Source organism: Dermacentor andersoni, chromosome 4 (assembly GCF_023375885.2).
Source record: "Dermacentor andersoni chromosome 4, qqDerAnde1_hic_scaffold, whole genome shotgun sequence".
Lineage (NCBI taxonomy): Eukaryota > Metazoa > Arthropoda > Arachnida > Ixodida > Ixodidae > Dermacentor > Dermacentor andersoni.
The window spans coordinates 12,733,078-12,759,616 of NC_092817.1; the positions used below are offsets into that span (position 1 = coordinate 12,733,078).

At 49.5% G+C, this 26,539-nt stretch overlaps 1 protein-coding gene across 4 annotated transcripts in view; it reads left to right on the plus strand.

The window, feature by feature from the left end:
* The window catches only part of v (Tryptophan 2,3-dioxygenase vermilion), a 308,315-nt gene that overhangs the window by 103,808 nt on the left and 177,968 nt on the right, over positions 1–26,539 (plus strand). The gene's annotated exons all lie outside the window — the stretch shown is intronic.

Sequence of the window (26,539 nt, forward strand, 5' to 3'; positions counted from 1 at the left end):
GCCTGCTAGCTCAGGATGCGTAGGAAATGCACACGCTGTGTGATGAGCGCCAACACAATGTTGTTTCGCCGTCTAGAGAGTGCGCTTTGGAGGAGAGAGAGAGAAACGAAGAGGGAAAGGTAGGGAGGTTAACCAAGGACGTGCCCGGTGGCTACCCTGCGGGGGGGGCAAGGCGAGCAGATAAGAAGGGAAAAGAAAAATAATAGTCAGCCATTCACAGTCTGTCGCAGAGGAATCTGCACTGTCACAAGCGTTCATACAATCCAGTGTCCTTCGAGAAGCACAGGAAAGCTTTTGTGGCCTTTTGCATGCAAGAATGCATAGGTCATGGTCCAAGGATCTTTTCTTCTGAGAGCGCTCTATTGTCTAGCAGTTTGAGTTTCGCTCGTAAAGTACGTCGTTGAGTGTCAAAGGATGGGCAGTGACACAGAAGGGGCTCTAGGTCTCATCGCACCCGCACTAATTGCACGCTACACTTTCGGCCATTCCTGTCAGGAATGAATAGCAATTTGTAAATGCGACGTCTAACCACACGCGATACAGTAAAGTTGTTTCGCGATGGGAGAGTTCATGTGGCAGGCGAAGGCGCAAGTTAGGGTCGAGAAAGTGTAAGCGTAGGTTGGTGAAACCCGGTGAATTCCATCGTAGAAGTGTGATGTAGCGAGAAAGTGATTGAAGTTGTTGCGCAGGATCAGTTCTTGAAAGTGGTATAGGAAACCGCTGATATTTTTGGTGAGGCAAACGCGAAGCTTCATCTGTGCTGTCGTTGCCGACAATTGCGTAATGGCTTGGCAACCATTGAAATACAATGTTGTGGCCTTTCTCGAGCACGTGCTGATGAGTGTGCCTCATTTCGTACAATATCTGCTCGTGTAACTCATGACGTAGGGCAAAGGGCAGTTTGTAGAGCTGCTTTGCAATCGCAGAAAATGGCCCAACGATTGGGTGGCTGCTGGAGCACGTACTTTAGTGCACCATGAACAGCCGCAAGTTCTGCTGCTGTCGACGTAGTATTGCTCGAATGTCTAAGCTGCAAAAAGACGGCGTCCGATGGAACAACTACTGATCCGATAGTGCTGTTGGAATAGGTGGAATCACCCGTGTAAACATGTATGCTGTCAAAATAAGACTCGTTGAGGAAAAGCACAGACAACTGCTTCAGGGCTAGCAGTGACAAGTCTGCCTTCTTAGCAATCCCAGGAATTGAGTGGCACAGGTGAATTTGCCAGAGACACCACAATGTTCGGCGTTTCGCAGGCTTTAAGCCAGATGGTATCGAGTCATGGTGTCTCGTCACAATACCACAGAATGTACAAATCGGCTAAGTAGTGGGATGGTAGCCGAGAAAAGTGTCGAATGTGCGCTCTTAGCGTCTCACCGACGATATGAGTGGTGGTCGGTTGCTCCTGTGCAATGACAATCGCTGCAGCTGTAGAAGAGCATCTTGGGAGGCCAAGATATGTCCGAAATTCTTGGGCTTGTACGCTCTGTAGTGCAAGGATATTAGTCTTGCATGTGTTGGACAAAACAGGAAGACTGTTTCGCAAAAATCCGAGAAAAAGTGCCGTGTATAGCTGCAAGATGGAGCGCACGGACGGTGCCCACGATTTTCCAGCTACGAAATTGAACGTATTCGCAATACAAATGAGCTTTTCTTAATCTATAAGACATGCGGACTCCAGGTGATGTCACGATTCACAATCAGGGCTGAGAACCTGTGAGCTTTCTTGTACGCAATCGACTGGGCCTCGATTCACACCAGGTATAAAGACGTCGGTTTTCGTGTAAATGGCACTAGTGCACATTTTTCTGTAGACATCGTCAGACCTTGTCGGTGAAGGTATGCCGCTATCAGAGGCGTCGCTTTCTGTATTCTGACGTGCCCAGATGTAAATATTGTCAGCGTAGCGCGATACATTAGCAGTCTGTGGTAGCGCTTCCGCAACTTTTACATCTAAACAGAGTGCCAAACAGAGACGCTTCATAGCTTTTTCCGCTGCACGACCATCACGAGATCAATGGCGCTGTCAATTGGAAACCGTCCACGTTGAAAACCAGCACAGCCTCAGGGTAAATGTTATAGTATTCGAGGTACCATTCCATAGCTGTCAGCAACATCATCTCCATGACCTTACCGATGCAACTCGCAAGTGCAATAGGCCGGTACGATGTAAGGTCCAGCGGAGACTTCCCAGGCTTCAGTAGAAGCACTAGTCGGCTACACTTCCAAACGTCGGGGACTGTGCCGTCACGCCAAGATTGGTTGAATATATCCAGAAGACAGCGTTGTGCTGTTGAACCTAGGTGCCTTAAGGCAGCGTAGGTCCCCCCATCGGGACCAGGTGATGATGATCGCCTGCACGCAGCCAAGGCCGCTTGCAGTTCTTCCATAAAGAAAACCACTTCCATGCTTTGATCTCTCGTGATGGGAACGTCAGGTAGCGAGAAATCAGCCAGCAGAACGAAGTCGCCAGTAACTTTGGCACAAAGTTGTCCCGCGACTTCAAGCTCTGGACGACTTTGATGTATAGCCAGCGCTGTGAAGGGACGGCGTTGTTGTGGAGGTAAATGAAGACCCTGAAGAGTTCTCCAGACAAGGGATAACGGCTTGCGAGGGTCCAGCAATTCGCAGAAGCTCTTCCATCGTTAGTCCCGAAGTTTGTTCATCTCACGCTGAACTTTCTTCTGAATACGTCGGGCTTCCGTCAGGTCATAAATAGACTTAACGCCTATATCGTCTCTCGGCCCGCCAGCGGATCACGCGAAGCCTCTCCAATTCTTGGACGAAATCTGTGTGTCTTATAGATGGTGTAAACATGCGCGTAGAAGCATGCAGAGCTTGTATGATCATGTCTTCAAGGAGCTCGGGATGTTCATGTCTGCACTTGTCCTCGATCGAAATTCGGTACGCTTGCCAGTCTATCTGTCTTAAGAGAACAGGGTAGAGAGAACTGTCTAGGCTTCTGATAGTCATGTACGTAGGGATATGGTCGCTGCTATGAGTTTCAATGTCTGTGAACCATTTAACTTTGGAACTTAAATGACGCAACACTTATACCAAGTCCAAGCAGCTGCCGTAAGTCACTCCTTGGAGAAAATTCGGGCTGCCATCGTTCAAAAGTCTTAGTCCATGCTTGGCAACGAGATAAAACAAAACTAGTGACTCGTAGATTTGTACTGGGGCCTCCCGAGGGTTGATGATGGGCGTTAAAGTCACGCATGATCGCCTAAGGGCCTGGAGTTTCTGTGGGGAAGTCGCTTAGTGTTTGTCAATAAAGTCGACATGATGGCGATATGTAGGCGCCTATCAGTGTGAATGAAGCTTTCTTCCTTTTAACACGGAGACATACATATTGATTATCGTTGTGAGGCTGCGCTATTTGGTGAACATACGTGAGCTCCTTGCAGATATACGCAACAACTTGACTGTACAGCCCGTGAGTCGAATCGTCTTTGAAAAATGAGTTTCTATAATTATGATAATAAGGTACTTGTTCTCAAAAACGAAGTGCCGAAACTCTGACAACCGTGACTGAAGAGCTCTCGCGTTCCATTTTGGTAGGGAAGCGCACTTGACTTGTTCCCGGAATGGCCTCAGTGGTTGTCGATGGTGTAATGGTTGGAGTCGAGCATGAAATAGATGGCAGCTGGCCCATGCCGTTGTCCAAGTTATCCACGCTGAGGGCGTTGTTGAGGGGACAGACTTGTTCTCATCGAGAACGAGTAATATGGGATTTATTTACAGTATATACATGAGAACGTTACGGTTCATCAGTCTAATACCCCTGTCACACGGCAAATCTAATGTCATTTCCAACAAATGACATTTGTTGCGATTAATGTCATTATCACAGCGCGCTGTCACACGGCGAAAACTAATGTCATTTGAAAATGATGACAATGACGATAGTAAAAAAAGGACACGCCTCAAACCCACTTTTGTCCAATAATTATTTTCCAATATGCTAAATTCCACTCGAATTTGTGATCGTTGCTTTCAAACCGTAGCGTTCGATTACTAACTTGTCGACATTGCCAACGAAGTCGAGTCAAGCCAAGCCAAAGCTAAGGCAAGCAACAGGGCGAAGAGAACGATAGGCGCGTCCGCTACATCTGCTAAAGTGGTACAAGAAGGGCAGTTGCATGTCATTGCCGTTCTTATGTGCATGCGGGCTTCTAATATCCTCATTCTTGGCGCGTGCCACAGGAAAACATGCGCACGCTCTTACGCCAAGTCAATTGAAGCGGCCGCGGCCGATGCTCCGGTGCTGTAGGATTTGGCAGACGTAGCTGTTGAGATGAACTTGGGACGACAGGGCTAGGCGAGCAGGATTTAATTGCAGGATTTACATTTAAAACAGGACATACATTGGCAGACTAGCGCGACTCCCATATGGAGCCCGCAAAACTAACATACAGCAAACAGTTTACGAGCACACAGCTCAATAGTTCATTTCGAGCATGACAGAGCAGTCAGCTCCCGACAATGATCACGACACGAGCACTCCCTCCCTAGCAGCCGGCAAACGCTGCTTATAAGCTCTCCGCTTGACGTCATAGTTCGACGTCATCGTTCGGCGGGGACGGAGCAGGAAGGGTCGGGAAGGTTCGTCCAAACATTGTAAACTTGCCGCCGCCTCGCACTATGGCTCACCCACCCTAATGCACACAAGTTCGAGCCCATACACACAAAGGCTCACACATTCCAAGATCTGGAGCCGACGACAGAGGGGCGCCGTTCCGCAGTATCGTTTACGCCCACACACACAAAGGCTCCGGAGTCAACGACCGAGGGCTTCGTAGAACTGTGCTCCGTCTCGGGTGGCGCGGCGGAGTACCACATGCCTGAGCTGACCGCGCGCCACGTGGCTGCCGGTCATCCGCAGTTCTCGGTACCGCCCAGCTTTCAGTGCCGACATCAGAGGGCTTCGTAGAACTGCTTTGTTCCGGGTGGCTCGGCCAAGTACCAATTTCCGGAGTTGATCACGCGCCACGTGTCTGCCGGCCGTCCGCAGTTCTCCGAAGGGCGCCCCGTCTGGTGGGCTTGGAACACCTGCAGCGGGCTGAAAGCTGGCACGTTGCCACCCCGTACGGCCATTCTTAACAGTGCGAACCAACACGACTGCTGCAGCGAAAGCTAAAGATGGCTGTCTGGTCACTGGACTGAGAGTAGTTTTCTGTATTTACGCACGTGATGGACTTCAATGTCGGTAAAGCAATAATTAGGTAACAAAATGGATAGAATAATAGGGAATTTTTGTTAAAACAAAGAAGAAGCATGTACTGTTTGCGAAACACTGGTAAACTCGTGGTGTCGAGGATACACATTCAATTCCAAACGAATGCGAATGAGTTTGGCGAACTCATTCGTTTGTAAATGTCATTTCGAAAATGTCCTTACGTTTTACCGTGTGACACCAAACAAATGGCATTGTCAGCGAATGTCATTCGCTGTAAATGACATTAGATTTGCCGTGTGACAGGGGTATAACATGACTGAAAGAGGAATGCACACTGAGTTCAGTTCAGTTCAGTTCAGTTCAGTTTTATTCCTTAAAGGCCCCCATTTCAGGGGGTGTTACATAAGGGGTGGGATTACATTTGTAGTGAGGAAGACAAACAGCGATGGTGATTTAACATTGAAGGTGATCTGTTACGCGTTCTTGAAAAGCAGGTGTTGAAGCGATGGCGACGATGTCATGGGGTAGGCCGTTCCAGTCCGTGGCTGCTCGAAGAAATAACGTAGCTGAAAACGTGGTAGTACGTGATAGTGGGCGGGCAACTTGAAGGGGATGACTGGTGCGGTGAGATATGCGTGATGCGGCGGCGATATACGGTGCTTGATTGAGAGGAGAGTAAAAGAATTTGTGATAAATGGTGAGGCTAGCAATGCGACGACGAAAAGAGAGGGGTGACAGTCCGGATGTAGCTTTCAAGGATGAAACACTGACGTCATATGAGTATGAGGAATGAATGAATCGGGCAGCACGATTCTGCACAGCTTCCAATGCGGTGATTAGATATGCTTGATGTGGGCTCCAGATGGGGGATGCATATTCTAATTTGGGTCTTATAAGTGATTTATACGCGAGCAATTTAACATGTGGTGGGGCAAGACGAAGGTGACGTTTTAGAAAACCGAGTGTTTTGTTTGATGCTGAAATGATGTTACCGACATGAACCTGCCAGGATAGATTAGAAGAGAGGGTGACTCATAGATATTTATATGATTGTACTTGCTCAATCTGTGTGTTAGAAATTAAATAATGAAAGAGATATGGATTGTGACGACGAGTGAAGGACATGAGTTTACATTTACTAGGATTGAGGGACATTAGCCAGTTATTACACCAATTTAGTACGTTGTTAAGCTCTGTCTGAAGAGAGTATTGATCGTGACAGTTATTAATGGTGCGGTAAATAACACAATCATCTGCGAAAATTCGAATACTACAGGAAACATGCAGGGGCAAGTCGTTAATATATATTAAGAATAGGAGGGGACCGAGGACAGAACCTTGTGGGACGCCTGAAGTAACCGGGAGAGATGTAGACAGATGGCCGTTAAGATAGACTGACTGAGAGCGGTTAGTTAGGAATTCTTCAATCCATCTGAGAATATTAGGGGGTAGGTTCAGCTTTGAGAGTTTTAGTAATAGCCGGTGGTGGGGAACCTTGTCAAAAGCTTTAGTGAAATCAAGAAAGATGGTGTCGGTCTGCATATTACGGTCTAGATTAGTGTGCAAGTCGTGAAGGAAAAGCGCTAGTTGGGTTTCGCAAGAGAGGCCCTTACGAAACCCATGTTGTGAAGGGTGAAAAAAATGGTTTCGGTCCAAGAAGTTTACGATTTGTGAGTAGATGACATGTTCCATGATTTTACAAGGCACACTAGTCAAGGAAATGGGGCGGTAATTCAAGGGCGAGTCTCTGTTACCTGATTTGTAGACTGGAACGACCTTCCCCGTTTTCCAATCAAGAGGCAAAATTCCTGAGGAGAGTGACTGTGAGAAAATGAGACATAAATATGATGCACAAATTGATTCCACATTTTTCAATAGTTTTGAATTAATCAGGTCCATACCAGCTGATGATGAAAGTTTCATATTATGAATTATGGATGAAATGCCTTCTTCGACGAACGTGACTGCCGGCATGGGGGTTTCTAAGTTAAAGGGTGGCAATTGTGAAGGTGCGTCGGGTTCGGTAGTGAACACAGATGTGAATGCATGGTTAAATATTTCTGCGCAATCATGGTCAGTCACCGCTTCATGTGAATAATTCGTCAGTTTAATATCGGGAGGATGTGTTGGGTTTAAAACTTGCCAGAATTGCTTGGGGTTTCTTATAAGTTTGGTAAGTCATTGTGATAAAATGAGTACTTGGCGTTACGAACAGAAAGTAGGTATGATTTTTCGGCCTCGAAGTATTTCCCCCATGCAGCAGGCGTGTCGTTTCGTTTGGCGGTACGAAACAATCGTTTCTTTTTGTTTTCGAGTCGTGTTAAGTGCTGGGTAAACCATGGTTTATTGCGATTAGTATGAAAGGTAATCCTTGGTACGAACATATTAGTGAGATGATTTAATTTGTTCTTGAATATCAGCCAGTTTTCATGAATTGAGCGAGTGTGAAATGCGGATACGTATTCAGGAAAAAAGGTGTTAAGTTCTTCAGTTATTGCATTATAGTTACCCTTATCGTAGAGTTGTATCGTTTTATCGGATGTCTGTTTTTGAGTCGAGGTAAATGAGAATAAAGCATGCATGACTTTGTGATCGCTGATTTCAGGAAGGTAACTGATGGATGATACATTCTCGAGGCTGCTTGTTAGTATCAGGTCGAGCGTGTTTGCTGATTCTCGTGAGACACGGGTTGGTTGGGAAATTAATTGAGTGAGGTTAAAATTTAAACAGACATCGATGAAGTTCTTCGCCTCTGCATGACACGTTATTGTGGAACTAGCTATGTTCTGCCAATCAATATCCGGGTAATTAAAATCACCAAAAAGAAGAATACGGGCATTTGGATATGTGAGAACAAGTTTATGAAGGATGTTGTTCAGATGACGTGGGAAGTCTGGATTAGTCTGGGGGGGCCTGCAGCAAACGCCAAGCAGAACTGTTACGGGGGGAGCGCGACAGATGAGCCATATGGCTTCAATGTCGGATGCGACGTCAACAATAGAGCATGATATGCCTCGATGAATGGCAACGAGAACACCGCCCCCCCGTTTGCCTTTTCGATCGTTTCGATACACTTCGAAGTTGGGTAAATCGGCCAAAATTTCCGTATCCGTTACGTCACTATTTAGCCAAGTTTCTGTTAGTATTAGTAGGTTGCTCCCGGATGACGACATGATGTGACTGAGGAGCCGCCAACGGCTCCTTAAATACACTCTGTCCTCCCTAGATCCCTAGCTGAGGGAAAACGGCAGTTCACCGTCGACCAATTCGGAGCGTCTAAAGTAATCGCAGGGATGGTTTACACACTCACTTCCGTACAGGTTTCACTGACTACACCGAGGTGAGTGGGTTCTCGCAGACACGGTGCTGCCCCGAGTAGGCGCCTCTTTATCTCAGAGTCGACTCCGCAGTCAGTGGCCGCCGCGTCTGTCCATTGACTGACGACTTCTAATCTGTGTGAGACGGCACCGCAAAATATGTTCCAGGAGCTCCCCTGCTCCAAACATACCGTACCGGGGACGGCGTACACACTAACAATACTTGCTCCGCCGCCCTCCCCTAGACATGGTGGCGCCGTGGGGCTGGGGTCTGACGTATTGTTGTCCTTCTAAAGCGAGTCGCCGCCGCAGCCATGGTGGCGCCGATCTCCTGTTGACTCGGTGCATTGTTGTTTTCACAAAGTGAATCATCGCAGCGGGCCAGGCAGATTTCGTCCTTTCAAAGCGAGTTGTCGCAGCAGACATGGTGGCGCCTTTCCGACGGTCGCTTCCGACGGCAAGCCACCTTGTTACTGTAGACCTGCGAGTACTGGTTGAAAGGAATCCAGGACTCGCAGTGCATATTTAGTGGATGGCGTTATGCATATTATTGAGGAGTGCACGGATAACACTCACCAGCGACTTCATCATAGTAACGACCTGGACATCTTGCGCAGCTTGATTATCTGTTGTCGAAGTAGCGCTTGGTGGTAGTCGATTCTGTCGCTCGGGGGAGAAGTGTGTCTTTGGTAGTACATGCAGACCAAGCAGCGTGAGATTCTTTTTTCTGAGCCTCGTTATTCTTCTGGCCGTGAAGCTTGGCGGTGCTTGACGGTGATGGTGGTGGCGGTGGCGTAAAGGAAGCCCTGGAGGCAAAACAACGCTTTTTTCTTCCTTGGAAGCGCGCCGTCGACGGGAACGGCGTCTTTTAACAGTCGTTATAGCTTCCTTCTGTAAGAAACCGTCTTTCGCCATTTGTCTGAAGATTCTCTTCTTCTTCTTGATTAGTGCGCAGTTGTTTGATGAGACATCACGATTTTCATTGCTGTTCCTGCATTTCAGGGTAGTCGCCTTGCAAGACTCTGTTGTGTGGAGTTCGGCGCAGCCTGGGCAAGCTGGCTTGTTAAACACGCCACTCACGTGACTCATTCTCAGACACTTGTGTCATTGAAGGGGCCTCGAAATATAGGCTCGAACGACATGATGAAAAAGACTAACCTTCACATGTGAAGGAAGACAGTCGCCTTTGAAGATCACCTTCACACAACGGGAGTTGCCTATTCGGCAAACTTGCAGTATGTCCGTACCGTGAGTACCTGGCTTGACCAGGAAAGGTAGGCCACCGTTCGGTATAAGGACGTCGACATCATATATGACGCTGATTGTCGTGACTCTGTCCTCCGGGATGTAAGCATGGACTCTGATGAAACCAAGCTCCGTAACAGTTCGCAATGTACGTAAAGCGGGCGGGTGCTCGATGTCTATTATCAGGACGTTCTTACGTGGGTTAAGTCGAATGTCTTTTATCTCATTCGTCACGAGAGTTTCAAGTTGTGCCGAGATAACTTGGCGATTCATGCTTCTCTATTTGTCCGATAAATCACCGGGAACAAATAGTATAGTGTGGCGCGGCGGACCACAGGAAGCCTTTGAAGACTCGCCGAGGGTTTTCTTCCGCTTCGCCACAGGGACGAAGTCGTCGTCGTTGTCGTCGCTACTCCTCGTATACAGTTCAGTGATGTCACTGGCGGTGTCATCATCTGGGCTGTTCCGCTTCCTTGATGCCGACGTCGAAGGCCATGCCATGTCGGGATCAATGCACAACAGGGTCAGGATCTATCACCACCCGTAGAAGTGCAAGAATCCCTGGAATACACAAAAATCACAATAACTCAGGAAACAGAAAGATGGGCGTTCCACGGGAGAAACACTTCGTTGTCTTCCCCGCCAAAGGCAACATTGGAAACAGTGGCTAACGTTGGCCCTTTTAATTTCTATGATAGCGACAAGGCCGAGTTCGTCGAGGAGAGACCGCAGGGTGACCGGCTAGCTCAAATGGCGTAGAATGCAGTCATGTTCTGTCAGAGGTACACACATCTAGCGACGACCACGAACATAGCTTGGTTTTGTCGCCCGGAGCGGTATCGTTACTACGAGAAGGCCGCGTACCTTGGAGTACGAGTGCTGGGACCGCAAGCTTTGCGAGCAGCGCCGAGGCGAAACGACGAAGGTGCAAGCCGAGAAAATCGGACTCGGGCAGTGATAACGAGCTGGGTCAGGCGCGCTGTTGAGCACCTCTGCAGATCAGTTCTTGCGACGCCTGTTTATCGAAGCTCGACCAACGGTACTATTGGGTAGCGTGGCGCTGTCGGCGGGCTGCAGGCATGTGGTAGAGCATGGCGACCAGGCAAGGACGAGACGATGGCTAGTGCGAAACCTGCACCGTTTATTCAATGGTTGGTGAAAGATGAGAGGAAGAGAATGAAGTTAAAAAGTACATTGCGTTGCCATTTAAATAGGCCCACTAAAATCGTAGGCGGGATCTTGCTCACGTCAACGTCACGTGATATGCACTGACTTCCACGGTGCTTGGCTACAGCGCCCACTCATCCGGCGACCTTTCACGAGCCCGCCTCCGCAGGGGCAACCCACGGAGCCTTGATCGTGGATAGGCGGCGGATCTCTTTTCGTTCGCGCGTCGTTGGTTGGCGGAAAGGGCATTATTAGATTCGTCGGACGATCTCGCCGCTGCCACCATTTGTAAGATTTGACAGCCGTAGCTCTAGGGAGGAGCTTGACTCTTCGTCGGGACTTAGGCGAGCAGGATTTATTTACATTATTTACAGTTGAACATGAGATACATTTACACAGTCTAGCGTGGCTCTCAAATGGAGCACGCAAGATGAACATACAGCAATGGAGCACACAGCTCACGAGTACATTTCGAGCACGACAACGAGCACGACGACGAGCACCCATGTCGAGTCAGATCTGCGTGCCGAAGTGATGTGCGAGCTGAACAATGCAGTTGTCTTCCCTTGAGCTACGGATCTCGCCATCCTGAGAACTACTCTCAACTGCATCGTCCAGCTCGCACATCACTTCGGCACGCAGATCTGACTCGACATGGGTGCTCGCGTCTGTCGGGTCAGCAGCACCCTGTACCTCGCTAACGACCTTGATACCATGAGATGCGACGCACACGCGCGGTAACTGTGCCAATTTGTTCGCAGCTGGCCTAGCTATCTCTACAGTCCTCTGTTGGCACAGCACCTCGTCGCTCTCACTCTGGTCTTTAACGGCCTCTGTTGCCACTAAGGCATCGTTAGCTGCTAGCACTGCGAGTTCACCTATGAACGTGCTGCTACTCTCACAGGTACTACTACTTTCCTCGGCTTTCGAGCAAAATCTGCTATCTACTTCCCACTTTCGCTGCGTCCAGCCTACAGATTTCTCAAGCGCTGTTGACTTTGTGCGTTTAACTGCTGTAAGTCTTGTATCTGTTTCCTCACTGCTGCCATTTCTTTTTCAACCTGTTGCCGTTTTTGCTGACGCTCCTGGCGTTTTCACTCGCGCTCTTGGCGTTCTTGCCTAATTGATTCCTGTTCCTGTCTTTTGTTTAGAATTCGTTTTCCTAGTTTTTCGATGAGTTTGAAATCATTGCCACTTTGCAAAATGGTTTTACGAATTTCTGATTCCGTCAAGTCCTCCTCTACGTTTACCTCTAGCGCCTCACACAACCACAACAGGTCAGCTCTCGTCAAACACATTAGGACCATGGTCGCTACTTTAAGCTTTGGCTCTGCTGTCACACAATACTTGCTGCGATACCCGCGCAAATCAAAATACAAGTAAAAGATCCCAGCGAATCAAATCCAAAAACACAGAGAAATTGAAGCCTGGTAAATCTTACAGCCAAAACCAAACGCTTACCCACTGAAGTAGCACCATATCACCAGTCCTTCTCCGCCGTACCCAGTCAGTTGCAAGAGGTGGTCAATCCCAAGTCGCCTCCAACTTGATCAGGATACCGGTCGGTCACCATGTGCCAACGTCCGTCAGCTGCCGTTACTGTCTCCGAGTCGCAGGCCGATCTAGGAGCCGTAGGCCGATCCCACTGCTGCCACCAGTTATTAGATTCGTCGCACGATCTCGCCGCTGCCACCATTTGTAAGATTTGGCAGTCGTAGTCGTAGGGATGAACTTGACTCTTCGTCGGGACTTAGGCGAGCAGGATTTATTTGCAGTATTTACAGTTGAACATGAGATACATCGACAGTCTAGCGTGGCTCCCAAATGGCGCACGCAAGACGAAGCATACAGCAAAACGAGCACACAGCTCACGAGTACATTTCGAGCACGAAAACGAGCACATCGACGAGCACCCTCTAGCAGCCGACCATCGCTGCTTATAAGCACTTGGTCCCCCCTTGATTCCAAGGGGGTGGAAACGTTCGTCCAGTCATTGTAAACAGGCCGCCTCTCCCCGGGACGGGTTACACCCACACACACACACACAGGTGCAATGGTCCGGAGCCGACGTCAGAGGGGCTTCGTAAAAATGTCTTGCGTCTTGGTCGGCGCGTGGGAAGGAGCCTTCGTCGGCGTTCCCGCGGCAACTCCCCCAGTCATAGCAGAACAGGGCGGCGTTGTCGTGTTGCGCACAAAGCCGGCTTCGTCGAACTCGGAGCCCACCCGGGTAGCGCGCTCGAGTAGCACATTGTCTGGTGTCTCGAAAAGCGCATGGGGAGGTTCCGCCAATTACCTCCCCCCGAGAACTCCCCTGAGCTGAGCTCTCGCCGCGTGGCTGCCGGTTATCCGGGGTTCTCTGAAGTGCGCCACCGTCCCGGTTGGATCGGAACACGTGCAGCGGGCTGAAATAGCTGCAGGCCGATCCTAACAGCATCTGGTTGTGGACAGGCGGTTGATCCATTGTCCCCAGTTGACGTCTTGACGAGCGTGCCTCTGCTGGCAGCAGTCCGCGGGTCCTGGGAATAGTATAGACAGCTGATCTTCTCTTTCGCGCGTTGTTGGTTCGGGGAAAGAGAGAGAGATTCTTGTTGGAGGGAAGAAAAATTGGGGTAAAGTGCAGCGCAGTAACTGTCTCTCAGGTGAGGACACCTCAACCGCGCTGCACAATAGGGAAAGGGAATTGAAAGAAGGGTGAAAGAGACGCGGCGGCGGCTGCCCAAACAGTGCGCGAGGGCAAGTTGTTTACATTCGCTTATGAGGCGCGGTGACGCGCCTAGTCGTGGTGAAGAAGAGCTTCCTGCGCGGCGAGAGCCGCGTCGCACATCTGTCGGACGTTGCCGTCGATAGCTGGGCACTGAACGAGCAGGGCACGGAGTGCAGCCGCGAGAGCGGCTATGAGCGCGTCCCTGGGGTCGCTGCTCGGAGCGGTTTGTTTGCCGCGCAATGGCTCAGGGGCGTCCGTCTGCGTGTGGCGGCCACGAAGGACGTCACTGTAGGATCGACCCTGCGGCGAGCGAGCAGACGTCGGCGGAGCGGCTGTATGCGGCTCGCACGATGTAGTGCCGGCCAGCTCAAGCGCTTTTTTCCTCGAGAGGGGCCGCTCAGACGAAGACAACAACACGGCCGCCTTCCTCTCGCGCTGCCACTCGGGACAGCTCGGCTCTGTTGAAAGGTGTCGACCACCGCAATTTAGGCAGCGTGGCTTCTCAGCGGGGCAGTCTCCTGTAGGATGCGAGTCACCGCAGCGGAGGCAGCGGGCGTCGCGGAAACAGGTGGCGCCGGCATGGCCGAAGACGCCGCAGCGGTCGCACTGAAGTGGCCGGGGCAGACGGGCACGAACGGCGCGTAGCTGCTTGAAGAGTCGCACGTTCGGAGGCACGACGCTCCCGACGAAAGTGACGGTGACGCTTGTGCCACTCCGCGAGCACGACAGCACCGCGACGGGTGCCTCCAGGTTTTCGCTCACTGTGCGGGCGTCGAAAGAAGGGTCGACCCCATAGATGATGCCCACACAGGAGTTGCTGTGGAGTGCCTTCGAGCGTACTGCCACGTTACCAATGACGCACACCTCGAGAAGGAGCGCCGAGTCGGCACCGCGTGTCACGTCCACAGCCACCACGTTGCGACGGAAGTTGACACGCACACGCCTCACGCCCGGCACGGCGGATAGCTGAGCGGCGACACTGTCTCGCGAGAGAGCCAGGAACGTGGCTCTGCGCTCGATGGGCCGGTAGAGGATAGTGACGGCGGTATCGTGAGTAACGCCGCCGTCAACGGGTGGGGAATGCGCCTCAAAGTCGACGAACCGTCGGAATCGGCGTCGTCTTCTTGCGGCGTTTTTCGACTTTCCCGCTGCGGGCTGGCAGGCTTGCGAGTCCTTAGCGGTCGCGGGCGGCAGCGGAGACTTCCTGAGGAAGTGCTGCCCTGATCCTTCCGCAACTGGGGTAGGCGTTCTCGGCCGGCTGTGGTTGGAAGCCGGGCCGTCGGCGGCATCCTCGAGAGGCAACGTCGCAGTCGCGCACGGACTATCGTCTGGTGCGGTGTTGAGCGGAGGCGACGAGCAGGCTTCCGTCGATGAAAGCCAGGGAGGGGCTCTCCGGGCGGATAGGACTTGTCGCGGGTGAGGCGGTCGCGTCCGTGCGGGAGGACGTAACGTCGGAGCCAATCATACTTGCGGTTGGCAAGTAGAAGGTGCCGGCACTCTCTTCGGTGTCGCCTGTCGACGGGCAGCTGGCACTGTCGTCGGTGGAAGCTGCCGAAGTGGGGGCCTCCGCGGTAGTATCCGTTGAAACGGACGGCGCAGCGTGGTGGTAGCTGGCAGAAGTTTTCAGCGCGTCAATAGGAAATGCGCGGAAGGGTGTATCCAGCGCAGATGGGGCGCGCATGGGTGGTGTCACGCTCACTGGAGGAGGCGTGCATGACGCCGCGGAGCTCGCCGAGTCCGCCGAGAGCGTGCGTAGCGTGCGAGCTTTCAGCCCCCGCTTCCAACGTAAGGCGGGAGGCGATCTGCCGGGGCGTGACTGCCGGCCACGTGGGTGGAGCTGCTGGGCTCGTCTGGACGTCGGGCCATCGGTGCAGTCAGGAGATTGCTTCGTCGGCCTCTTCCTCTGCTGTTTCTTCGGAGGGTCGCCCATGAGATGGGGCCTCCGCCTGTCGTGCGAGCCCTGAAAAGGGCTGCGCTCGTAAGCGCGGTCGAATGCGGAGACGTACGCGCGCAAGAAGTGGCGGGCGAGCCGTAGTCGTCGGAGCGAGGGGCGATGCGACCGCTCGCTTCGAAGGTCCGGGAGCGTCTCGTTCGGGGAAAGGGCGTCTGGTTGCGGATAGGCGGCTGATCCCTTGTCCCAGCTGACGTTGCAAGACGTCGTAGTGGCTTGATCGTTTCTTCTAGGCGACGTTGGTTCGCGGAAGTTCTAAGTTCTCCTTTAGAGCTTGACAGTTCGAGGAAAGGGTCCGCCTAAGGTCGCACACACGCGAACTGTAAGCACTGCGGGGCTCTGCCAGACCAGTCATCCACTCGAGACAACCATGACAAGTTGGGAATTCACCCTTCGTTTCTATGAGGCATGGGGGTCGAGCATCCTTTTTGCACGGGGTGCTCCACGTCAACCGTAACAGCGCCAACCGCCAAGACGTTATGAAAAACCCGAGATAGCTAAATCCGATGCTTGGAAGGTTGTCCAAATCTAGAATAGGCGTGACGCGCGTCGGGATAGAAAGTATTTCACAGAAATTCAGACACCGCAAATGCTACCTGTTCTCGGTGGTGTCAAGGCATTGTAAGCAGCGATACGTAACGAAGCGTCTGGTGTGTTCGAAAGTCTGCTTCAATGGCCGCTCCATTCCCGTGGAAAAGAAAGGCGACTGCCTAGCGGAAATAGAGACAGCGTGCACGCGGGTCCGTGAATGCGCCACTCTACCAGAATTTAGCGGGCGCGGGTCGAAAGTCGCAAGTGTTTCGGGCAACTCGGTTTTGTTCTTGTCTTGCGATTGAACAGCGTGCTGACTCACGAATGGTCGACCCACTCGAGTGCATCTGAAATAGCTAAGATGTAAAGAAGAGCGCATTATTTTAGGCTATCTTTTCTGTCCGCGACAAACACAAATTTTGTTTGTTGTTTATTTTCTACTAAAACCTGATTGCTAAACGATTGAGTAAGGAAACCGTTAGTGTTACCGTTTGTTTGTTGTATTTACATATATGTAGGCTAGGGGGAGCCTAAATGCTTAATTTTGATTGTGACTTGATTTATTTATCGTATGCTTTAGCTGTAAGTGTTAGTGTATAATTTTGATTCACCTTTGTTTTTATGTCGCTCGTGTGAGTTTGAGTATTTTTGTTTCTTAGTTTGATAGGACAGCTTCTCGGCTTTACAGATGTAATACTCGTTTGGCCGAGTGCATTTAGACGGCAATAAGCGGAGGGCTATTTCGGTTGGCAGTTACAGTTGTCGAATGTCATTCCGTACTTTCGCGAAGTTGCGCGCAGGCGCACAGATTAGCAGCGCTCAGCCTTTGCGTCATGGCTTTCGGGGCAAAATTAAGTCATCTTCGCCAACCTTGGTCATTACCAACGTGTCCGCATTACAGTCAAGAATCGTTTACGAAACAATTCTGATTCGATTAACTTTGTCATGCGTTGACAATTAAGGAAAGGTCCATATCTCGAATTTTCTCTCGGGTATGTATCTCTTGTTGTTCGGAAGCTTCTTACAGCGATGCTGTATATGGCTAGGGTTCCGTGAACTAAAACTATCATCATCAATGGCTCATAGCCCCGTAATGCAGAGGCTACAAGCACTCAGCAAAGTGAAGCGAACAGTGCTTATGTTCTTTCTAGTCACGCATAGAACATACAGAACAGCATGTCGAAAACTGTCATCATCAATGGCTCATACCCCCGTGAGCAATGGCTCATACCCCCGTAAGCAAGCAAAAAATGCAATAGCTTATAGTCCCGTAAGGTTTATGGCTACCCACTTTGCGTGAATTAGCTGCGATGACAGCACCCCTGTTGTCATGGGTGATTTCAATGTGGATGTGTCGGTACCGAAAAAGGAGCGGTTTATGCGTTCCGTGTTGCAGACATATCCCTTGCGATGCCACACTGATCCGGCCCAACCAATCACCCAATGGCGTACGTGCATCGATTTGACATTATCAAAGAATGTGATTGCAGTTGCGAGTGGAATAATGACCACCGATCAAGACAATAAATGAGTGTGCGTACCTTTCGTCACAATGACCACCCATCAATACAATAAATGAGTTCGTACCTTTGTTCAAAATGATGTCACCTCCGTGTCGTGTGCTAAACAGCTTCGCTGTCAACCACCTTCACAGAGTGGAATGGCTCATGATTTTATTTTGATTTTCTTTCGTTTAGCGTAGCCAGATTTCAGAAGGTGTCTTGTTATTGATTTTGGTCCGGCGCTTTGGCGAGCATTCGGAGAGTGCTTGACTTGGCCGGAGTGGTTTGGCACTGGAGATTCTCGGTCGTTCCGATGGACGTTCTCAGGGCCGAGCAGCAGGGAAGACCACCGGCGGAAAAAGCGGAAGGACCTATGCCTCCATCAATCGTCCGAGCTGCGTCAGACAGCTCAACTTCTGGATGCATTGTCTGGCGGCGGGGGTCCTGCTGTGCCACACTGCGTGCCTTTCATCGAGGCAACGGGCACTTTCCCCTTCTCGTTCTTTTGAAGTAATTTCCCTCGTGCTGGGCTTCAAGCATCCACTGACGACCTTCAGAGTTCCAAGAAACTGTCGAACCGCTACCGCGAGTCGAACTGAGGAGCCCCGTGCGCAGATCACCACGACGAATCCACTGACACCCTTCAGAATTCCACAGAACTGCTGACCCCTTGCCGGGGAGGCCGGTGGCATGCAGCTTGAACTTCTCCCGCAACGAAAGAGGAAGGCCACGCGGCTGAAGTCAGCACCCGCCTCTCCTCGTTCCTGCCAAAGGGATTTAAGGCAGAACTGGTCGTCTCTCGTCTTCGACCCCGAGCTGCAATACTGTCCGAAGAACCACGCTCCCATTCCTTACGTGCCCGAATTAAGGGAGAGCTTATCACGCGGGCTGCGTCAATATGGCGTTGAAGTGGCTCACGTTTCTGTGCTCAAACTGAGGCACGCACTCGTTAGTGGGAAGGAGAAGCTGCCGAAAGAAGCCTTTCCTGGCGTTGTGTACCAGATCCTCTGTGCGGATTGCGATTCCATCTGCATCGGAGAGACGGGCAACTTTAAACAGCAGCTGCGCCAACATTAGAACGATGAGGATAACATTGGCTTGAAATGCTTTGGCACAGCACGCAGCAACGATTAAGCACAATATTAACTGGATGAAATATAGTCTAATGTATTTATTTATTTATTTATTTATTTATTTATTTATTTATTTATTTTACCCTCAGGGTTTGCACATTACAGAGGCGAATGGCATATTACAGACCAAAATTGGAAAAACAGTTGACACGATAACAAGAAGAAGCACGAACAATCACCAGCTTATTACAGAAATGAAATGAAACAGCCGCAACTAAGATAAAGCAGAGTAATTTGAACATCTAAAACTAAAACAACAATAAGCTAAAAACAGATCAAATTCAATACAAATAATTAAGCCATGTTAAGCATGTTATTCAAGAGATCCTTGAAGCGCGTTGTATCCGTGATAGCTGTAGCTGCTTCTGGCAGCTGATTCCATTCGGAGGTGGTTCTAGGTAAAAATGCATGTGAATAGGTTGCAGTTCTATAAAGAGGAACATCAACTTTTCGGAGGGGGTCAATTCTAGATGAAATGAAAGGAGGGGATTTAATGAACTGATTGCAGAGATTATTGTTGTGATAGTAAATTTTAGGAAATTGCCTAGGAAAGGAACCAGAAGTCACGCCTGTACCTGGAGTCCCTCGAGATACAATAATAGGACACACGCTCAATCGAAAAGAAGGAACCCTCCCCTCGTATTACGCGCGGCGCTTGCGCCACATGCTAAAACCTATTTAAACAGGCACTTCAACCTTTTCCGGCCCATTGTGAATAAAGCTTCCGCATGAAAGCGAAAGCTTCTTGTTTTTTAAAAGAAAGTATTACTTGGTCGGTGTACGTCTTTCTTTGTCATGAAAGCATGGGAGAGCGGGTACTCACAAGGCTACCACATCATTGTCCCTCAAGTGCAGCACGTGTACCCGTGGCCTCCGGGATGGCAACTGAGCTACGGTGCACCGATGGGATATCGGAGACCACGATGGATCTAGCTTTGTGTCTTTTTTCGGGTTTGGCGTCGGTGTCTCGCCAAGTAGACGTAGCTGCGAGGGTCTCTTAAACAGCTGAGGCACTGAGAGGGGGAGTACGAAGAACAGCTGTGCCGATAGCATGCAGGAGTTTGGAGAGGAAGGACTTGCGTGGTGACGCTTGTTTCTGTACTCACTAAAGAACATTCGATTGGAATGTGCAACTTGATCATGTTTTCGCAAGAGATGTAGACAGACGTCAAGCTTTACTTTTCGTGGTTCTCAGTACCTACCCCAGTACCTGCAATCTGCCTGCACCGTGAGACGAACAACGTCTCGGTATTGAGATTGTGATGAACACCATCGAGGACATCCACGTAATTCGTTTTCCACAGGGCGTGGGATTAGCATTTCTTTACCTTTTCCTTCGAATTTTCCACGGGTGCTGCCACCACCGTGTCTAGTAATAGCGTTTCCTTGCCTTCTTACGCACTGACATCCACTGAAATTGCTGGCTGGCGCATCGGCGCTACCCGAGGAAGCCATCCATAAATTCGCCGCTGGTCCCGGAATCTGGGGTCTACTGCGCTTCTCAATGCACGCAAATGGAATGTTGTCGCGTTGCAGCTGTTTTAGAGTGCAGCTCCTTGGCGCCCGTTCCCGCGTTTCGCGTCGCCGTCGGTCTCGCCGTAACCAAGGTCATCATCTGCGCGCTGCTCTAGCTGCGCGCGCTCCTTCTGCCATATCTCGCGCTCGGCGCGCGTCTTGCTCTCCCCTGTCTTCCAAAGCCGGATAACGTGTTCTAGCCTATCCTCTCGTTTCTCCGCGCAGCGCCGTTTCGGTGACTTTCGCCGCTACCGTCCACTCCGCCTTCACCGTCCCTTCTCCCGCTGTCGTGGCACTGCCGCGGTGCCTGCGGCGGGCGCTCGTTGCCGCCTCGCGAGTGATTCACGGCTCTCCGCTCTTCCATCTCTGCGTCACGTGGCTGTACGGCTCTCAGCTGTGTCTCTCGCTTCCCATTTGCGGGGCGCATTCCTCAGTGGCAATTGTCGCGTCTGGCAGTGCTTGCTCCTGGCTGTCCTTGTCCCGCCTCCACTTTTGCCCTGTATACCTCCCCTTACCTGGCGCAGTGTCGTTGCGGTGACTCGAAAGACAGTTATAGCGTTACGTCCCCTTACTTCTACTCCTCACCTCAACTTTGTGCGGCCACATTGAGGCCTGTCTGTGAGTGAATGAGTGTTTGACCTGAACTTTAACTTGAGCTTTATTTGTATCTATACAACGTACAGTTGAGAGGCGCACAAACAAAAAGCCATAATATCGGCTTGGCTGGGTCTGTGTCCCTGAGGTCTGTGTCCCTGAGGTGTGCCTGAGGTCCCTGTCGAGTTGGCCTCAACTCGATACCCCTGTTCTCCACCCGTTTCCTCATCCCACCTCAGAAGAAACATTAAATAATAATTGCTGATTCCCCCCCCCCCTCTCCGCTGCGTTGACCCACTATCATATGGCGCGATGGCGCGTCACCGGAACGCTGGCTCGATACCGGCGGATCGCGGTGTGTGCTGTCCAATCGGAAACGCAGAACCGCCTCCGTTCGGCACTGCGTGTTCTGTATGGGAGAGAAAGAAATATAAGACAGCAAAGGCAGGGAGGTTAACCAGATGCACGTCCGGTTTGCTACCCTGTACTGGGGGAAGGGGGTATTGGGAAGAAGGGAGAGTAGTTGAAATAAGGCAGCAGGCTGCGCTAAAAGATCGCATTACCGAGAAGTGTAATCGTTGGCCAATTTATTGTGATAGAATTATTATGCGTTTTTAATGTCATTTGCTCGTGGTCGCTAGAGCAAGACAAGAGAGCATGCTGCAGCCACAGATCCGAATGAAATTTGGATAAGTTCACCTGTTAAGAGGAAAATATGTCCGCACAAGCATGGCGTCCTTCTCGAAGGGTGTCTTTCTGCCAGAGACGTTTACGCTTGTCATCGCGGTTTTGTGCTGTGATTGTCTGTTTTCTTCTTCTTTACAATATGCGCAGTCTTCGCACGCTTACGATGACTAGATTTTTCTATTGCTGCTATTTCGCTTGTGGGGCACTGTGTGACATTCAATTTCTGCTTACAGTGGAAAAGTTTGTGAAATGCCACCTTGTCTGTCCCCAAGTGCACATGCCTGCGCGTAAAGCAAGAAATAGAGTTGTTTTACCAGTGGTACAGATTTAAAAAACGTTTGCATTTCCGGGCCCTTTAGAATTTCAGCGCATAAAATTAATAATAAGCAGCAATATTTTTAGCACGAAAACAAAAGAAAAACTGGCTAGACTTCATTTCTATAAAGCCGAGGGCAGCTAAATAAGTGTACAAAGAGCTGCATTTAAAAGAACTATCTCGTTGCAGTTACTGGCACTGCCCACTGATCTTAGTGGAGATTTTTGGCACTGCCAATGTTATAAAAATGCACTATTCCATAATAAAGGGTTTGATGAGAACAATCTACAGTAAATTAAGCAAACAACAAGACTTTGAGCTCTATGACTACTGTGAGGACTATGATGACTTTATGAGCACTGATAAATATATCTCAATTTATGATTGCCTTCAGCGTTCACCAAACTAGAATGTGAAAAGTAAGTTGTTCAATTAGTGATATGTAATAATGGCTAAATTGGAACCTGAGCGCCAAATTTGCCTATGGCTAAGAACAAGCGCCTTTAGTGCCCGATAGAAGTTACTGTTCAATTTCTGCTGGTCATGAGATGCGTAGAAGTTAAGCCATCGAAGTATGCTAGGCCTGCGCATGAAACTGAAAAACAAATTACACAACAGAACAGCTCGTTTATTTGTGTGGTAGCCATGTGAGGTCGACATGCATGAATTCTTTGACTGAAAAGGATCAGCTTCGTCAACATCCTGCGGATGTTTGATCCAGTAATTTTTGCATCGGCAGCCTTTGCAGTGTGAAGCATCCTAATGTTGACATACAATGCACTTACCCACTCCATAAGGCGCTGTCCTGTGGTATTACGCTGCGGATATTCATCGCGCCCAGCACTTTGGCGTTGCTCAAGATATCCAACTCTGCTCTGTTTTTGACATCGACTACGAGGATATTTCTACGTGTGTTATTCCCACATCCGTGATCTCATTCGGAACAAGAGCCTCTAGTGAGAGATATAAAGCCTGCCTGTTCAGCCGATTAAGGTCGCCGGTTGGCTGCCCGGGCAAGAATAGGATGCTATGGCCCATGTCAGTGTTCTTTGCCATCGTCGTCGTCCTTGTTGAAGACGAAGAAGCAGTGACGATTCTCCTTTTTGCTTTTTCCCTTACAATTCTCCTACTCCCTCCCTCCTTGTAGGGTAGCCAACCGGAACTGCCTCTGGTTAACCTCCATGCCTTTCTTTGCATCCTTTCTCCCTTTCACAAGACGCGCGAAGTGGTTTGACTCAGCGGCTGACTCAAGCATGCGCTCATGTAGCTCTGGGTATAGTTTTTGAAGGTCTCGAGAACGCTCAGTGATAATTGACAACATCAAGAAATCGGTGACATTCCCCTTCTTTGAAAGCCTGGTGCCATGAAGCTTGCCTTGTTGCCAGATTACTTTCTCGTTTGTCTGACAGATGTATACTGTAGAAGATGATGTCGTCTGTAGACCGTCACTGTTTTCCCGCTTGAAAAATGCTAACGAAGTTCTAACACAGTCACTGAGTGTCACGTCGCACAATGGATCCGCCACCATTAGCCTGAAATGTAGCAAGTCACGTTGCCAATATATGGTGACAGCGATGGAAAACGCCCATACTCCCTTTCGAGTTCAATCTCTTCGGAGAGCTCACTGATATGCAGGAGATATTCATTACCATTTTGCTTCGACACAGTCATGTCCAGCTCATCATGAGCACCAATCCGACTGCTCACATACAAGATCCAGGTGTCGTCAAGAGCCATGCAATTTCCTCCTCCTCCTTTCATCTCACTGAGCACGACAAGACGTTTGTAAGCTGCGACAAACTGCGAGACAATGCTGTTGTTATTCCCTCCTCTTTGGGAGCGTATGGAGCACGAAAAAGTGCAATGTGATCTTGTGCGAACTTGTCGATCAGTAAATCAAGTAATGGGGGAGCTTCACCAAGTAGCAAGGAAGAAGATTCCAGACGGATGGTGCTTTCAGTGCTAACAAGAAAGCCAAGAAAAGCAGTCTTCCACTGGATTTTGCAAATGGCTGTCCCTGTCGAGCCAGTGAGGCCTCTAATTTACTCTTTGGCCTCCTCTGGAAACTTCGTCCAGACACCTCTGGTGTCAGGCCTGAGTGGTGCTTTAAATCCCTTTGCCACAATGTTACGCTAGTTGAGGCAGCCTAAAAGCCGGTCGAAGAGTCGAGTGAACTTTCCAGTTGCGTCTGAACCCTTGAACTGAGGGAGCTTCAGGTTTTCATTGCAGAAGTCAGTGGCATGAGTGACACTGGAACTCAAAGTTTGGGCAGCCAGATTTACTTTAATTTTTTGCTTCTGCCATTCAATGTGCGCGCCTGAAGCTCCGTTGCGGCACAAAAGCCTTTTTTCTCCTGGAGCTGCTGGAGCTCTCGAATGTACTGCCATTGTGTACATGATACCGATGCATTCTTGAGACAGCGGAGTGAAGCAACGGTATCACGTACCAGCTTTAGCATGTGGCATGCGTCGAGGAAACAATGCACCTTCTCATTTGTGACAAGGTGTTCCAATGATGACACCATCGCACGATCATCTACTCATGAAGCCTCAAGGTCGTCAAACATTGGAAAGTTGGAGCTGAGCCCATCACTGGTCAGTGACATTACGCGAACTCCTGCATCATGCAATTTTGTCAGGCATAGTTTTACAACGTTCGCTCTTTCTTTTCCAAGCATGCAACAGATGAGAAAATTGCCGCAAAAAGGGAATCTTCCAATGAGAGTCGAGGGACACAAGCATGACAACCGGCACGGCTTCAGTTGCAACATCGTTGCTGTCATCGTCCATCCCATTTCCGATATCTACATAACCTCTAAACTTCTGTCCATGCATCCCACTCTACGTGCTTTCATATGGCCATCTCCTATATTATGAAACTGCAGACTAGGTCTTTTTTGTTCTTTCTGGCTTCACTGGCCTTCGCCTGAATGGCCTTCATGGCTTCACCTGTAAAACCGGGTTCCACATTTACAGAGCTATATCACTTCGCGATTGTGGACGAGTGCGAAAAGGCACAATAAAATGTTTCCCTCATGTATTTCTACGTCTTTGTCAAATAAAACTTAAGTGCAAGGACAAACATGCGCAATGTAGTTGAGTACTTCTCCCAGCTCGGCATTGCAGGTTCGTCACTTCGTTTGCTTCAAGAGGCGTTGTATAACTTCCAAAGGCACTCCTAGAAAGCGCTTCTCAAGCATGGTGCACGTATCGTCTGAAACAAGATGCTTGTTCTTTAGGTCATCGACAGAGAGAGAGAGAGAAGGGAGGAAGGAAAGGCAGGGAGCCTAATCAGACTGAGTCTAGTTAGTTACCCTACACGGGGGGAAGTGGATTGAAAGTGAAAAAGAGAGAGAGAGAAAACATGAGCCTATCGCACTTTCACATGCACTAAGTTAGACGCAGGATGTTTATAGTCGGGGACTCAAGTCTGTTGCCTTCAGGTAGTGAAGAAGCGCTCGAACTGCTTTCTGGGCTAATGAACTGTGAGGCCAGGCTCGATTTCACTTAGTAACGGGACCTTGATCTCGCTGCTGGCTAAGTTTCAGCTTCTTCTTGACGCCTTCTACGGCTTCTGTGCAACGACCAAGCCTCCTTCTTAGAGTCTTCAGAGTGTCCAAGACGGCAAAGGCATGGTCATATAGCTGTAAATCATATATATTGTGAGCTCAACAATAAGCATGTAAACATTTGCACGAGATACTAGGCTAGTGAACATTTCCCGCTAGAAGTACACGTCCCGTTCAGAATGCAGAGCAGCCTAGGCCATGAAAATGCACAGCACTGCTGTGCGCGCTCACTTACGTTTACACGTTTCACTGTATGAAATTAAAATAGTTCACGGCTCATTACAAAAGTATATACTCAGCCACCTCTAATCCTTGTTTCGTTTTCCCAAATCCTAATAATACTCTACATGCAAATAATTGCCAAGCTTTCCGACTGGTAACTCGTGTCCATAGCGTCAAAGGTTAAAAAAAATGCTCTTCTAGGTAACTTTGTTTTCCGTGACTTAGTTTGCTTCACATTCGTATGGTGGAATAAAAAAGTTTACCTTGTCTGAACCCTCAGCAGACGGTGCATGTGGGCTTCTGGGCACTTCGCCTGCTCGGGCAAAGGATTTGGGCTCTCTCCTAAGGTGGCTTCCTTTTTGGAGTTTCACTAGTAGTTTCGCTCGTCTGGTTACCGCCCTATCTTTCCTGTCTTTACTTCTTTTTCTCTTTCTCTCTCCCTCTCTCTGAAAAAGGCAGGTCTTGCATTAGGAATGGCACTACCACTCGCCTCGACATAAATTTATAAAGTATGAACAATATATGCACACATAATTTCTATACCTAGTGCATGATAAAGACAATTCATTTACATGCAGATACAATGTACGCACAAGTTAACCGTACACATCGTACATGAAAACACAATTCATTTTCATCAATAAACAAGGTAGCATCCACATATAGCAGATATAAAAGCACCTCTAGATAAAATCATGCCACCTTTGTGCTCGGAAGCCTGCGATCTGTCAAGATTAAATTCGAAATAATATATTCTTGACGACAACACCACAGGCTTAGGGCTTCAGTTCAGCTAAGACGTTCGTTATTTGCTCGTACAATACTGCTCCACATTTCACTTTACGCTACCAATGCTGTAAGGCGACAGTCAGCAAGCAACTGATTTCGTCTCGAATGCACAACTCGT